We start from the raw sequence: 16,895 nt of genomic DNA on the forward strand, positions 1-16,895 counted from the left end.
TGTTGTTATGCCTATTTGTCATTTGTACATCATCTTTTGAGAAAGGTCTATTCAAATCTTTTGCCCATTTTAAAATCAGAGTATTAGATATTTTTCTGTAGAGTTGTTTAAATTTTTTACATATTCTGGTTATTAATCCCTTGTCAGATGGGGAGTTTGCAGATATTTTCTCCCATTTTGTGGGTTGTCTCTTCACTTGTTGATTGTTTCCTTTACTGAGTGGAAGCTTTTTAACGATGTGATCCCATTTGTCAATTTTTGCTTTGGTTGCCTGTACTTATGGGTATTACTCAAGAAATTGTTGCCCAGACAAACGTCCTGGAGAGTTTCCCAGATGTTTTCTTGTAGTCGTTTCATGGTTTGAGGTCTTAGATTTAAGTTTTTAATCCATTTGGTTTTGATTTTTGTATATGGTGAGATAGGGGTTTAGTTTCATTCTTCTGCATACGGATATCCAGTTTCCCAGCACCATTTATTGAAGATATTTTTCTATAAATGGGCTTTTAAAAAATGAAGAATATTGAAGAAAGATGCGTTGTTTCAGCTAAAGCCAGCCTTAGCGCCATGACTGTCCCCCGAACACTGTTTCAGGAAGGACCTCAAAGGTGTCCATGTGCTCAACAAGGGGTGCGGCATATGCGTCTCTGGTCCTCCCGGGGCCAGCCTGCTGCCATGGTTGGAGGTGAGGACCAGATGTGGTGCTGAAAGGAGAAGACAGGGTGGGAGAAGGATGGTGGTATCATTAATTCAGTATGTATGCATGCGTGTGTTTATTATTTATCCAGTTTTTAAATAGTGTTAGAATACACATAATTCAATATATATTTATTGATCAACTGATACATGCCAGGCCTGTGTTTGTGCTGGCAACAGAACAATCATGAAGGCAGAAGAGAAGCAAAGAAAGACAGCAGACAAGGAAACACCTGGCTCCTCCAACCCCTCATACGTTCACATGTGTATAGGTTGGTGGGGGAAAAACTGACCCAAACTGAAAACTAGACAAACTATTTATTACACAAGATACACGAACAGAATACATAAATATGACAACAAAAAGTAAAGGGGATTATGAGTAAAAGAATATAGGAACTAATCTAACCTAGGGGGTCGGAGGAGGTAGCCAGTAGGTATAGTCTTGCTTAGCGTAAAACAAACAAACAACCTCCCCCCTCTAAAAAAAAAAATACCAAAAACATCGCTTTGGTTTGATAAGCAGCACAGTTCAGGTATCAAATATTCCTAGTTAAGTGTGTGGTCCTAGGCCTTTAAAAGACATAGAACCTGGCCAGGCACTGTGGCTCACGCCTGTAATCCCAGGTCTTAGGGAGGCAGAGGTGGGAGGATAGCTTGAGCCCAGGAGATCAAGACCTGCCTGGGCAGTATAGCGAGACCCCATTCGCCACAAAAAGGAAAAACAAAAAGACAAAAAAAAGAAAAAAAAGAAGACAGAATTCTATGGCAGATGGTGGCTATTTTCATGATGAAGTAGAATAGTAGAACAAACCAAGGTTGACAGGATATCAAAAATCCTGATTGGCTTTAGTTACCGAGTGACTTCTGGGAAAAATGTGGTTTTAAGAAAAGGTGAGATTGGTGAGTAGGTAAAGAACTGGGAGAGAACTCCCAATCTAGGAGATAGTTTGGAAGGAGTAAAAAGCAAACAAGAGGTAAACAGAATGATGTGATGGGTGGAAACCACAGGAGCCCATTGGAAAGGCCGGGCCTTAAGGGCACAGACAATGAAATCAGCTAGAAGGGCAGGAAGTGCACCCTGGGGTGGCCCTCCCCACACAGGAACCTGACCTGGACAGGAAGTGAAGGGCATCATCTGAGGAGCAGGAAGGGAGACATAAGGGAAGTAAGTGTCCGCTGCATAAACCTTGCTAGGGCTTTTATCCTGTGGTGGGGTTGTAGGCAGCTTGGAGCTTCTCTAACAAAATAATCTGGCCTGCTGGGAGGTATTTGTAAGGAACAAGAAGGGAGACAAGGAAGGTTGGAGTGTGGGCAACTACTGTGGGGCTCTGTCTTGTCTCAGCTCCTTTTTGGGTGACATAAGATACTTGCCCTGGATCCAAACAGGAAGAAAATGAGTCTCATTTCCTCCACCTCCCAACCCCGTGCCTCCCATGATGAAATTATCTATATGGGACTCTTGGTTGACATAAATCTTTGTTTTAATAAAAACCAAAGGATCTGGAGTAGGAAGTGGTTAAGAAGTTGTTTGCTAGAGATTATATCGATAATTCTTCCCGTTTAGACAGAAGAAGGACAATGATAAAGAAGTTAGAACAAAAACCAAACAAACAAACCCACTATGGTAAATGGGGCAGGGGAAATTGAGAAGTTGAGATGAAGACAGAATTGGACATATATGAATATAACCTTTTTTTTTTAGCTAGCTGTAAACAGTGTGGTATGATGAAAGATGGGAAGAGATATAAAAATAAACAGCATTAAGTTAAAGGGGATAATTATAGGAGCCAAAATGAGAGGTGAGTGTTGCAAAGGATCCAGCTAAGTTTAGAGACTTGAGAAGTTTCTTCAAACATTTCCTTTCAGGACACTGTGGAGCTTTAATCTTTCAGAATTTAACAAACCCCTGAATGTATATGCCTTAAATACACACAAACACACATTTTTGCTTTTTCCTGTTGGGGGAGAAGAGATAGTAGGATATGTGTTCTTCGTTGTCATTTGGAAAACAGCTTCCAGTACGTTTTATTTGCTTTTAAAAGCTCTAGAGGATAGTCAGCAAATAGAAATGGGTTTGCAGAAATAACATGGCTTCCTGTAACTTAGGGGGAAGGAAATGGGTGGTTTCTTTAATTACTATAGTATTTGTTTAGTATAGTGTGTGTTATAACTAAAGATAGAATTCTGGCTAATGTCCAGGAGGGAAGGTGAATAATGAATATTATTTGGATATTAATGAATTCAGAAGCTACATAAAATTGTGTTTAATTTACTAGGTCAAGTAAGGCAATAATGCTCTTTTTTTTCACTATCCTGGCTAGATCAGAGTGGACTGAAGTTTGTTTTCAGATATCTAATCAGTTTAAATTCAAGGGCATTATTATTTACATATGAAGAGCTAATGACTTTAATGTAAGCAAGTAAACTTATTTACAACAAAGATGTGACTGGTGACAAAAGGAGTGTCGATACTGCCTTAATTAATTGATTTGCTAATTATTCTTTTCTGCTGGGTGTGATAGTACTTTTCCTAATGAGCAGCAGAAACAAGAATGCTGCAGCAAGCAACTTTAACACAATAGTAGTAGCAATAGCTTCTTGGCCATTTTCGGTCCATTTGTGCTGAAGTTGTTGACTTCATACAATTTTGCGGACTTTATAAAATTGAAGAACTAAGTGTATTCCTATATGTTTATCCTATGTATTTATCAGCTATTTGACTTAGCTCAAGTCTGAAAAGCTTAAAAGGCATTTAATGAAAGTGAAAATAAATTAGATGACCATGTTTGAATTTAAATAACAATTAAAAATATGTCCTACAGCAGTACCATGCATTTATTTCTGCAGGCTTCTTAAAGACATTGATTGGTAATAGATGCATCCATGCTCATTGGTGTGGGAAGCCCTGGGGAATGGCTAGAAGGGTCATTCATTTTTTTTTTTTTCCGTAGGCTTGCATTTCTTCTGTATTTGAAAGTCATGATACTGAAGAAATTCAAAAATCTTCAGGAGATTCCATGTCCACATAAAAAATGCAAACTTATCTTTACCGTAATATGTTCACTTCTCATAACTCCTTGATTGGAACCCTTCACTTCATCCAGGCTGAGAGTTCTGTAAGTTTCTGCCATAGGCATGTTCATTCCTGACACCATGCTTTTGCTTGGCTGTGCCTCCTGCCCAGAATGCACATCCTTTTATGCACATCCTCTCTCTATCCTATTATTGTCCTATTTCTTCCTGATTCAGGGGTTGGTGATTGGTGGAGATGGCTAACATTTACTAAGTATATCTCATGCTTTAGGTACTGTGGTGGCAATTTATGTGCATTGTTCAATAGTACCCCTGTTTTACAGATAGGGAAAGAGAGGCTTAGAGAATGTCACTGGATTCACACTAGTAAGTGGCACAAGGCCAGAATATAAATCTAGGTCTTTTTGGTCATTTCTGGATTTAATCTTATAGTGCCTTGAATTGTCTCTTAGCTATTGCATCTACTAAGTCCTTATTTCTGTAAATAGATTGTCAGTGGCTAGAGGCAAGGAGTTTATCTTTTAGTTTGCATAGAGCAGACCCTCAATAGTGATAGCCTTCTATTGAACTGAAAAATAACATGTAAGACATTAAAGGATTTTTATTATTTGGTTAAACACTGGAAGAAAGAAACAAATCCCAGGAAACTAATTTCTCAAAATTACTGCATGAAGACAAGACACTGTGGTTCTGAGTGTGGTCAGTGCTACTCCCATGAGTGTCTGGAAATTTGGGGGGCAGTTCTTAGGTTGTCAGGATACTGGATGTATCTTGCACTTAGTGGGGGGTAGACGGGGATGTCAAACACCTTGCAGAAAGTGGCACAGTTCTGCACCCCGCAGGGGCCAGTAAGGGAAGCAGCACCTGGAAAACATAGACCCGGATGCCAGATTGAGTTCCAACCTACCTCCACCTTTTACTGAGTAAACCTTTCTCACGTTAACTATGTGCCCTCTCCACTCCTGGCACACAGTTAGTGCCCAATAGTGTCAGCTCATAATCACCATCCTGTAGAAAAGTGTCTCCCATGGCAAGACATGATCTTTGCAGAGCGGCAGAACTTACTAGACTAATAGTAACAGGGTAAAAATCAAGGTGTAATGAACATACAGAGTGGAATAATAGACATTGGAGACTCCAAAAGGCAGGAGGGTGGGGCGGAGTGGGGGTGGTGAGGGATGAGAAATTACCTATTGGGTACGATGTACAGTATTCGGGTGATGGGTACACAAAGAGCCCAGACTTCACCACTATACAATATATCTGTGTAACAAAACTGCGCTTGTATTTTCCAAGTCTTAAAAAAGAAACCAAAACTAAAAAAAAAAAAAAAAAAAAAAAAAAGTCAAGGTGTGTTCCAAAACAGTGCTTCTCAAACCTAAATGTGCTTACAAATCTCCTAGAAATCCTGTTACAATGCAGATTCTGATTCAAGGGATCTAAGGTGGGACCAGAGTGTCTGCATTTCTGATAAGCTTATGATCCAAGAGCTGCTGTTGGGTATCAAAGTTCTAAAGTACCTTGAGGGAGAAGCCAACTTCATAAAGGGAATAATGAAGCATTTATTGCATATCTACTATATAACTTAAATGATAAAAATAGAGTAATGGAGGTTGGATATAAGGAGTATAGAATTTGATTTCTTCACAGAAGGAGCTTCCATCTGCTTTGCCACTTTTATCTGAGAGGCAGAGAGAAAGAGAAAGACAGAGCGTGCACATTTTCCCTGGATAACTATATTTTTCAGGGGAAAAAGGCAGAGAGGTATTTCTTATGTGTATTTCCTCACACGAAAAGGCCATTTTGGGTCCCTAAATAATTTTAGAGGAGGTATTATAACTAAATAAGGGTAAAACCTGACAGTTATTTTTGGATGCAGGGTGTAAACCTTGCATATCTCAGAACTAGTAAGAATGGTGTGCATTTGGGTGTTTCTGTGTGTGTGTGTGTGTGTGTGTGTGTGTGCAGTTTTATATGTCTGCGTGTGAGCTGGAAAGTATATTGGGCCATTGCTTGGGATTGATTTCTTAAACATCACTAGAGAAGAGGGATATTTTCCCTCATAAAGATTAAAGCCTCAAGTTAAGGGGCAGGAGTTCCTAAGGCAGTCTTGACTAGGAACTTTGCATATTATAGGCAGTCGATGTTATTTGAACGTAGTCATTGAGAGGAGAGACTACTCATTATCCACTTAAAATACTTCCCGGCTGCAGCACGGTGTTGTACCGAAGCCAAAGCAATTGGCTTTGCATTTGGCCAGCTGATTTAGCAAGAAATTTCGCAAATGATGCAGCCCTTACAGATGGTGCTGTTGGGTTTTTTTAGAGTGTTTTAAAACACTGATGGATTTGACTATGAACTGAATTTCCAGTCTCTTAGATTCACCTCCAGCCAACCCTTGATGATCTCTACGGCAGCTGGAGACAAGGAACGGACCTGTTCTGCAGCTTTATGATAAATGATTTCCTTTAAAAACCACTCACATAATAAAAATAATTTGGTGTAAACTTGGCCAAGGGGAACTCTTGAAACTTTCAGTATCTTCGCTGAACTCTGAGTTGCTTGAGTCACATTTTCGCATAGTTCTTGATTGACTTTCTGGTGCTCTGCCTGCAGGTCATGAAGGAGCCAGTGTCTCCAGGAGGAGTATGAGAATGGTGTAAAGTGTAAATCCTGGAGAGGCTGTGGCAAGGGTCCATGCCTGAATGTGTACAGCAAGAACAGCTGGAGGCTGTGGCTTTCTCCAGGAAGAGGTTTCTAAATTTGCCTTTTAGAAGATATCAGAAAGTTCAGCGTACTACTGTACCATGTTCACAGGCCGAATTCTTGTTCACATCTTTACAACAGGGACTGGTCCTGATCTTTGCTGTTGACTGCTTGCTTGTTTTCTTGGTTTCTATTTGAATCATCACCTTTTAATCATCTTCCTCGGTGCCCTTTTGGTAGTGCTTATTTTGGCTTTATGTAAGCAGCATCTCTGGATGCATAAATGAGGCAGATAAAATTCCCCAGGGTGAATGATCTGCCCTTCATCTATTTTTAGCACTGCAAAGAATTTACCATAGCCCACAGCGTAACTCAATCACTGTAAGCCAGTGAGCAAATTCTGAGGTTGTTTTTTGTTTTTTTTTTAAATAACCTTTCCTGGAGGCATTTGGTATAGGCTAAGCTTAAAGGCACATGATTCAATCATTGATTATTCAAAACATGTCATACTTAGGCTTTTATAATCACTATATTGTCACTGTCAACTAGATATTCAGCTCTGGTTCCTAATTTTACACTGGAAGCTGCATGAAGTCTATTGTGTTCTGTGTGTGGCTCTGGCAGTGCAGAAATGGCAACAAGGAAGTATCCAGCACCCACTAAAAGACTGATGAACACCAATTTGCTTTCTCTCAGTCGAGCCATCTTTCTTAAGGGAACCCTTGGCCTGTAGCTTGAACTGTTTGATCCTTGTGTATCTTCCATCCCTTCGATCCTTAGGGAGCCTCCATAAAGTGAGGACAATGTGTCTTATTTACCACCTGCTATGGTCTGAATGGTAGTGTCCTTCTCAAATTCATATGTTGGAACCTAATACCCAATGTGATAGGATGAAGAGGTACACCCTTTTAGGAAGTGATGAAGTCATGGATTAGTGCCTGCATTAGTCAGGGTTCTCTAGAGGAGCAGAACTAATAGGATATACATACATATATACATATACATATATATATATATATATGGGAGTTTATTAAGTATTATTAACTCATACAATCATAAGGTCCCATAATAGGCTGTCTGCAAGCTGAGGAACAAGAAAGCCAGTCTGACTACCAAAGCTGAAGAACTTGGAGTCTGATGTTCGAAGGCAGGAAGTATCCAGCATAGGAGAAAGATGTAGGCTAGGAGGCTAAGCCAGTCTAGCCTTTTCACGTTTTTTTCTGCCTGCTTTATAACCTGTCAGCTGGCAGCTGATTAGATGGTGCCCACCCACATAAAGAGTGGGTCTGCCTTTCCCAGCCCACTGACTCAAATGTTCATCTCCTTTGGCATCACCCTCACAGACACACCCAGGATTAATCTTCTGCATTCTTCAATCCAATCAATCCCTCACTGTTAACCATCACAGTGCCCTCTTAAAAGAGGTTGGAAGGGAGCTGCCTTGCCCCTCCTGCCATTTGGTAATATACCAAGAAGGCACCAGTTTTGAAGCAGAGAGCCAGTGCACACCAGACACAAAATCTGCTTTCACCTTGATCTTAGACTTTAAGCCTCCAGAACTGTAAGCAATACATTTCTGTTATTTATAAATTACCCATTTAAGGTATTTTGTTATAGTAGCCTGAACAAAGATACCACCATACGTCTATAGTTTAGCACAGGGATTAAGCTTAAGGAGGCATTCATTCATTTGTCCATTGATTTATCAGTTCATTTAACAAATGCTTATTGGTAAATACCAACATTCCAGCTTGTCTTGAAACAAAGTTTCCCCATCTTTGATAGGAATATATGCTTATCATTACCATTTTGGCTGTAAGAGCTCCCCTATAACTCCTCTACTTCTTGGAAGCATGCTCCTCTAAGGTTGTTAGCGCTGCCCTCCTATCCAGGTTTGCTCTTTTCCTTTGCATCTGCAGAATCAGCACGATTTCTATAACAAAGTAATTCCTCCTACTTCTGAATATCACTGGTTTCTGTTATTAATTTCTCTCATTCGAGATCAAAGAGGTAGTTCTATGATGTGACCTGTAACGGTTTCACGGTGTATCTGCTTGGGCTTGGGTAAACCACGTCCCCCAGAACTCCCTTTCTAGTGTGTTTCTGACTAGGGTGGTCTGCAAGGGAGAGTCTCTTGCAAAAATTGGAAGATGGAGGGAGGCAGGAGCTATTTTGTGGCACACACATACCTTCTCCTAATTATTGAAACACTAATCTAGGTGCTGCTGTGAAAGGATTTTGCAGCTATAAAGTCCCTAATCAGTTGACTTTAAGTTAGTCAAAAGAGATATTATTCGAGGTGACTTAATCAGTTAATAGTTTTTTAAAAGAGGTTCTAGACCAGGGATGTCCAAGGGAGAGAATATATTCACGGGTTCTTAGTTTCTGTTTCTGGTTGGGCCAGTAAAGTCTCTTCCTCATTCCTCTTTTCTGCTTATCACTAGAGACAGAGATGGAAAAACTATGGCTTCAGGCTGCTAAAAACCTAAAACAGGACAAAAGAGAACAAAAAATAAGGTGGCTTGGATGAGCTTGATCTACATCCCTGAGATAAGAGATTCCAAGTAGTAGAGCAGAAGGAAAGTTGTAGAACTTTTCTACATTTTGAGACAAAAACACTCATGTTGTTGCTGATTGGCTGATGTGCCTTGGTGTGAAGCAGCGGCGAGGTCTATAATTGTTTACTTTCCAGCTGTATCGACTTCCCCTGTCACTGACTGTTGGGATAAGTGCGTGTGCACAGCTCCATGACCAAGAGCCCTGGCTTCTGCATGACTTGCTCATCCCGGAGCTCGTCCTTGTGGTAGTCTAGCCTACTTATGACTTTCCCTTTCTGATTACCAGCCTTGCGGATGTCAGGCCTGCTTAGCCAGCTCTTACAGTTGTGTAAGATAATTCTTTGTAAATAAAAGGTAAAATAAAATAAATGGATAGATTAAAAAAACAAAAACAAAAAAACTGCTGGTTCTGTTCTTCATGTCAACCACTGACTGATATATAAACTGAAGAAGCAATTGTTGCCTTATATATCATGCATTCGGGCAGTTTGGATCCCAGATGTCCACCAGCATTCATTCAATGAGTCGTAACTGTACTGTAGCTGACAATATAGCAGCAAACCAAGCAGATATGGACCCTGCATTTGGAGAGTAGATCCTAGCAGGAAACAGATGTTATCTAATATTTATAAGGATACTACATTAGCATGGAGTGATCAGAAGGTGTAACTAGGAGACGCTACCTAAACTTAGGTGTCAGAGAAGGGAAGTAAGGGGCTGGAAGAAAGAGTGAGGGTACGACAAGTGAAAGTAATTCAGGAGGTTTTGCAAAGTTGTCGTTTGTGGCAATAGAAGGGTTGAGGCTTGGGAGAAAAACCACAGGGGGCTATGCAAGCCAAGATAGCAATGTCTGACTCTACCCCAAGGGACAAATATTTTTATTTAAAAACCTTCGTGTTCTAGAATCCTATATAGCTATTTTATAATGTCATAACGTGGTTATACTTTGAGCCTTTGAAGATCCCATGGTGTTAGTATTTTGGTCCAGCCATTCCCGCCACTGTCCTCTTATTTTTTTGCACTTTTTTTTTTTTTTTTACAATTCTCTCGTGTAACCTATGATGCCCTTTCTATTGTGCAAGCATCAGTTGGCTACTGTTATACTATTTTTAACTCGTTCTCCTGCCTTATGCTTTGAATTCTCACCCATTGAAAGAAAAATAAAACAAAACCTGCACTCTCCACATTAATTTACCTGACAGTTTCCTTTTGTCAATGTTTACTTTCTGTTCTATTTAGATGTACAGAAAAGCTTCCGGAGGGTGGGCAGTTCCTCAGCCTCATTATTCCTGGCCCTCTGTCACCACCTGCGGTGTGGGAGCTCAGCCCTTCCTGAGGCTGTTAACCCTTTCTGACTGCTGAGCCCCCTGATGCTCTAAGGATTTTCTTAATGAAGTAACTGATTTACTTAATGAAGTAAATGCCATCCTTGAAAACTAGGGCAGTACAAATCATCAATTCTACGGATGAGAGAGGAAACACTGAAATGGTGCTAGAAGGTACATGACAAAACCAGTCACAAATCTGAACGAGGTTGAACTTTGTGAGCCTAAGGTCCGTTTTTGCCTTTTTTTTTTTTTTTTTTTTTGAGACAGGCTCTTGCTGGGCTGCAGTGTGGCAATCCTAGCTCATTGCATGCAGCCTTTAAGTCCTGGGCTGAAGCACTCCTCCTGCACAGCTGGAATTACAGGCAAGGGCCACTGGACCTGGCCAGTTTTTGCTTTTTTTCTTTTCTCTTTCATTATTTTCAGGCTTTCCTGTATTCCCTATTCAGGTTTCCCTATAGCTGTCTTTGGGAAAACAGTGAAATATAGAGGTTAAACCAAATTGTAAATTGTAAAGCCAAACTGATTTGGGTTGGGAGTCAAGTTCTACCATAGCTTATTTCTATATTTGTAACATGGGCGTACTATTACATACAAGTAATAGATTTAAAAAAGGTGACATGTGCAGAGTAACTAGCTTAGTGCTAGGCACATAGACAGGGCTGAGTATATTTGACATATTAAGCATTATGATCTTTATTTCTCATCTCCAAATATTTATTCTGGAAACTGGAACATGCGGATAAGGTGAGCAAGTGACAATGGAAATGCAAAATAAAAATTTACATTAAGCCACAAAGGGCTACATTCACACAGCACTGGGGGAGGTGAGCAGGAAGAGGATAACCTACTCCCAACCAAAGGCTTCTGACAACCTTTTCCTAGCAGCAAAGACTCATGTGTGAGGATCCCAGCACCTGAGCACTCACCAGTCCTAAAAGCCTGGAGTCTTAGTCTCTCAAATCTTAGAAACATCTCTTAATAAAATTTTATTTTTAAATTGACATATAATTACACATATTTATATGGTACATAGTGATGTTTTGATACATACAATTTAGAGTGATCAGATCAGAGTAATTAGCAGATCCATCATCTCAAACATTTATCATTTCTTTGTGTTGGGAACAGTCAATATCCTCTATTTGAAAAAATATAACATTGTTAACCATAGTCATCCTGCAGTGCCACAGAACACTAGAATTTACTCCTCCTGTCTAGCTGTAATTCTGTATCTTTTAACGAATCTTTCTGTATTCCCCTTGTTCTGCCTACACTTCCCAGCCTCTGGTAACCTCTGTTCCACTTTTTACTTCTCTGAGATCAACATTTTTTAGCTTCCACACGTGAGTAAGAAAACGTGGTGTTTATCTTTCTGTTCCTGGCTTATTTTACTTAACAGAATGTCTGCCAATTCCATCCATATTGCTATGAATGACAGGATTTCATTCTTTTTAATTGGATAGTATTTCATCTCGTATATATACTGTATTTTTAAAAATCCATTCATCTGTTGTTAAACATTTTGGTTGATTTCTTATCTTGGCTATTGTAAATAGTGGTGCAATAAACACGGGAGTGCCAATATCTCTGTGATATACTAATATCCTTTCCTTTGGATAAATGCCCTGTAATGGGATTACTGGATCATATAGTAGTTCTATTTGTAGTTTTCTGAGGAAATTCCATACTGTTCTCCATAGTGGCTGTCCTAGTTTACATTCCCATCAACAGTGTATAAGAGTTCCTTTACAAAATTAGCCAGGTGGTGGTACGTGCCTGTAATCCCAGCTACTCTGGAGTCTGAAACGAGAATTGCTTGAACCCAGGAGGTGGAGGTTGCAGTGAGCCAGGATTACACCACTGTACTCCAGCCTGGGTGACAGAGCAAGGCTCTGTGTCAGAAAAAAAAAAAAAAAAAGAATTCCTTTTTCTCTACCCTCCTTACCTGCATTTGTTATTTTTTGTCTTTTTGATAACAGACATCCTAACTAGAATGAGATAGACAACATCTCATTGTAGTTTTGATTTGCATTTCCCTGATGATTAGTGATGCTGAGCATTTTTTTCATATATTTGTTGGCCAACTGTACATCTTTTCTGTTTGTATCATTTGTCCATTATTTAATTGGATTTTTTTTTTCTTGCTGTTCAGATGTTTGAGTTTCTTATATGTTCTGGATAGTAATCCTGTGTCAGATGAATAGTTTGTAAACATTTCCTACCATTTTATAGGTTATCTTTTCATTCTGTTGATTGTTTTTCTTTTTTGCTACACAGAAGCTTTTTAGTTTGATATAATTCTATTTATTTTCACTTTTGTATCTTGTGTTTTTGAGGTCTCATTCATAAAGTCTTTTCCCAGTACTAATGTCCTGAAGCATTTCCTCTTATTTTCTTTTAGTAGTTTTACAGTTTTGGGTCTTACCTTTAGGTATTTAATTCATTTAGGGTTGATTTCTACATAGGGTGAGAGGTGGGGGTCTAATGAGAGGTGGGGGTCTCATTCTTCTGCATATGGATAACCAGTTTTCCTAGCACCATTTATTGTAGACTGTCTTTTCTCCAATAAATGTTCTTGGTGCCTTTGTCAAAACCAGTTGGCTGTAGATACATAGATTCATTTCTGGATTCTCAGTAAACAATTCTGTTCCATTGTTCTATGTGTCTGTTTTTATGCCAGTACCTTGCCATTTTGGTTACTATAGCTTTGTAGTATATTTTGAAGTCCAGGTTTATTCTTTTGCTCAGGATTATTTTGGCTATTCAGGCTCTTTTATGTCTCATAAAAATTTTAGTATTATGTTTTTCTATTACATGGAAGAATGTTATTGCTGTTCTAATAGGCAATATACTGAATCCGCATATTGCTTTGGTAGTGCAGTCATTTTAACAATGTTAATTTTCCCAGTCCCTGAACATGAGATGTCTTTTCATGTTTATTTGTGTCCTCTTCAATTTCTTTCATCATTGTTTTATAGTTTTCCTTGTAGATGTCTTTCATCTCCTAGGTTAAAATGTATTCCTAGGTGGAGTGTGTGTGTGTGTGTGTGTGTGTGGAGTGTGTCTGTGTGTGTGTACTTATTGTAAATGAGGTTGCTTTCTTGATATCTTTTTCAGCTAGTTTGTTATTTTTTAGCTAGCTACTGATTTTTGTATGTTAATTTTTGATATGGTTTGGCTGTGTCCCCATTCAAATCTCAACTGCATTGTATCTCCCAGAATTCCCACATGTTCTGAGAGTGACCTAGGGGGAGGTAATGGAATCATGTGGAGTGGTCTTTCCTGTGCTATTCTTGTGATAGTGACTAAGTCTCGAGAGATCTCATGGGTTTATCAGGGGTTTCCGCTCTTGCTTCTTCCTCATTTTCTCTTGCGTCTGCCATGTAAGAAGTACCTTTCACCTCCCACCATGATTCTGAGGCCTCCCAAGCCATGTGGAACTGTAAGTCCAATTAAACCTCTTTTTCTTCCCCGTCTGGGGTATGTCTTTATCAGCAACATGAAAATGGACTAATACAGTAAATTGTTACCAAGAGAGGGGAGTTCCTGAAAAGAAACCCAAAAATGTGGAAACGACTTTGGAACTGAATAACAGGCAGAGGTTAGAACAGTTTGGAGAGCTCAGAAGAAAACAAGAAAATGTGGGGAAGTTTGGAACCTCCTAGAAACTTGTTGAATGACTTTGACAAAAATGCTGATAGTGATATGAATAATAAGTTTCAGGCTGAGGTGGTCTCAGATGGAGATGAATAACTTTTTGGGAACTGGAGCAAAGGTGACTCTTGTTATGTTTTAGCAAAGAGACTGGAAGCATTTTATCCCTTCCCTGGATATTTATGGAACTTGAAACTTGAGAGAGATGATTTGGGGTAACTGGTGGAAGAAATTTCTAAGCAACAAAGCATTCAAAAGGTGACTTGGGTGCTGTTAAGATAATTCCATTTTAAAAGGGAAACAGAGCATAAAAGTTCAGAAAATTTGCAGCCTAACAATGGAGTAGAAAAGAAAAACCTATTTCCTGGGGAGAAATTCAAGCCAGCTGCAGAAATTTGCCAAAGTAGCAAGGAGCCTAATGTTAATACGCAAGAACCTGGAGAAAATGTCTCCAGGCCATGTCAGATACCTTCATGGCAGTCCTTCCCATCACAAGCCTGGAGGCCCAAGAGGAAAAAGTGGTTTTATGGGCTGGGCCAAGGGTCTCCGTGCTGTGTGAAGCATAGAGACTTGGTGCCCTGTGTCCCAGCTGCTCCAGCCATGGCTGAAAGGGGCCAACATACAGCTTGGGCTGTGGCTTCAGAGTGGAAGCCCTAAGCCTTGGCGGCTTCCACATGGTATTGAGCCTGCTGGTGAATAGAAGTCAAGAATTGAGGTTTGGGAACCTCTGCCTAGATTTCAGAAGATGTGTGGAAATGTCTGGATGCCCAGGCAAAAGTTTGCTGCAGGGGCAGACCCTCATGGAGAACCTCTGCTAGGCCAGTGCGGAAGGGAAATGTGGGGTCAGAAATGTGGGGTCAGAGCCCTGACACAGAGCCCCTACTGGGACACTGTCTAGTAGAGCTGTGAGAAGAGGGCCCCCATTCTCCAGATCCCAGAATATTAAATCCACTGACAGCTGGCATCATGCCCTAGAAAAGCCTCAGACACTCAACAACAGCCTGTGAAAGCAGCCAGGAGGGAAGCTGTACCCTGCAAAGTCACAGGGGCAGAGCTAGCTGCCCAAGACCATGGGAACCCATCTCTTGCATCCGTGTGACCTGGATGTGACACCTGGAGTCAAAGGAGATCATTTTGGAGTTTTAAAATTTGATTGCCCTGCTGGATTTTGGACTTGCATGGGACCTGTAACCCCTTTATTTTGGCCATTCTCTCCCATTTGGAATAGCTGTATTTACCCAATGTCCTTATCCCCATTGTATCTAGGAAGTAACCAGCTTGTTTCTGATTTAACACGCTTATAGGTGGAAGGGTCTTTCCTTATCTCAGATGAGACTTTGAACTGTGGACTTTTGGGTTAATTCTGAAATGAGATAAGACTTGGGGGAACTGTTGGGAGGGCATGATTGGTTTTGAAATGTGAGGACATGAGGTCTGGAGGGGCCAGGGGCGGAATGATACGGTTTAGCTGCATCCTCATTCAAATCTCAATTGAACTGTATCCTCCAGAATTCCCACGTGTTGTGGGAAGAACCTAGGGGGAGGTAATTGAATCATGGGGGCCAGTCTTTCCCGTACTATTCTGATGATAGTGAATAAGTCTCATGAGACTGATGGATTTATCAGGGGTTTCTGCTTTGGCTTCTTCCTCAATTTCTCTTGCCGCTGCCATGTCACAAGTATCTTTCACCTCATATCATGATTCTGAGGCCTTCCCAGCCATGTGGATCTGTAAGTCCAATTAAACCTTTTTTCTTTCCAGTCTTGGGTGTGTCTTTATCAGCAGCGTGAAAATTGACTAATATAGTTTTGTATCCTGCAACTTTACTGAATTCATTTATCAGTTCCAAAAGTTTTCTGGTAGAATCTTTAGGTTATTCTATACAAACAATCATATAATCTACAAATATGAACAATTTTACTTTCTCCTTTCCAATTTGGATGCCGTTATTTCTTTCTCTTGCCCAATTGCTCTGGCTAGGCCTTTTACTACTATACTGCATAAGAGTGGTAAGAGTGGGCATCGTTGTTCCAGTTCTTAGGGGAGAAGTTTTGAGCTTTTCCCAGCTCGGTTTAATGTTAGCTGTGGGTTTGTCAAATATGGCTTTTATTGTGTTGAGGTATTTTCCTTTCATACCTAATTTATTGAAAGTTTTTATCATGAAGTTGAATTTTATCAAATGCTTATCTTCATCTATTCATATGATCATGTGATTTTTGTACTTCATCTGTTGATGTGAGGTAATACTTTTATGTATATGTTGAACCAGGCTTGCATTCCTGGAAGGAATCTCACTTGATCATGGCATATAATCTTTTAGATGTGCTGTTGGATTCAGTTTGCTAGATGTTGTTAAGGACTTTTGCATCTGTGTTCATGAAGGATATTGGTCTGTGGTTTCCTTTTATTGTTGTGTCCTTTATCTGTTTTAGGTCTCAGGGTTATTAAACATTATGATCTTGAACAAGGTGACTTCTCCAAAGGCAAAAGGAAAGGATTTAATGGCCATTTACACGGCAGTTTACTCAATAGTTTATCTTTTCCCTTTTTACTCATTTTCATACAATGGGAGTAAGAAGTCTTGTTTGCTTTTAGAGCGGTACCTGATTTCTCAAGTTCCTATCAGGAATCATGATAGAGGGCCAGGTTCATGAGTTGTGAGGATCCTCGTGGAACTTGTCCAGATTCTTTCAAAAGTGCATTGGGCCAGGCGTGGTGGTTCATGCCTGTAATCTCAGCACTTTGGGAGGCTGAGACTGGCAGGTCACTTGAGGTCAGGAGTTTGAGACCAGTCTGGCAAACATGGTGAACTCCTTGTCTCTATTACAAATACAAAAATTAGCCAGGTGTGGTGGCACGCCCCTGTAATCCCAGCTACTTGGGAGGCTGAGGCACAAGAATTGCTTGAACCTGGGAGGC

General features: G+C 40.1%; 1 long non-coding RNA gene across 12 annotated transcripts in view; it reads left to right on the forward strand.

The window, feature by feature from the left end:
* Positions 1–215: 215 nt before the first annotated feature.
* LOC119468653 overlaps positions 216–16,895 on the forward strand; it is a 47,244-nt gene continuing 30,564 nt past the window's right edge. For 7 of the 12 annotated variants that reach the window (XR_005197392.1, XR_005197388.1, XR_005197389.1 and 4 more), the window contains exons 1-2: positions 216–1,861; positions 3,648–3,812. This is a non-coding gene — a long non-coding RNA (uncharacterized LOC119468653). Of the gene's footprint in view, positions 1,862–3,647; positions 3,813–6,345; positions 6,483–13,704; positions 13,764–16,895 lie in introns of those variants that run through there. The other 5 variants (XR_005197390.1, XR_005197394.1, XR_005197398.1 and 2 more) reach the window with 3 other exon arrangements.

This window comes from Cebus imitator, unplaced genomic scaffold (assembly GCF_001604975.1).
Source record: "Cebus imitator isolate Cc_AM_T3 unplaced genomic scaffold, Cebus_imitator-1.0 Scaffold467, whole genome shotgun sequence".
In the NCBI taxonomy this organism is placed as follows: domain Eukaryota; kingdom Metazoa; phylum Chordata; class Mammalia; order Primates; family Cebidae; genus Cebus; species Cebus imitator.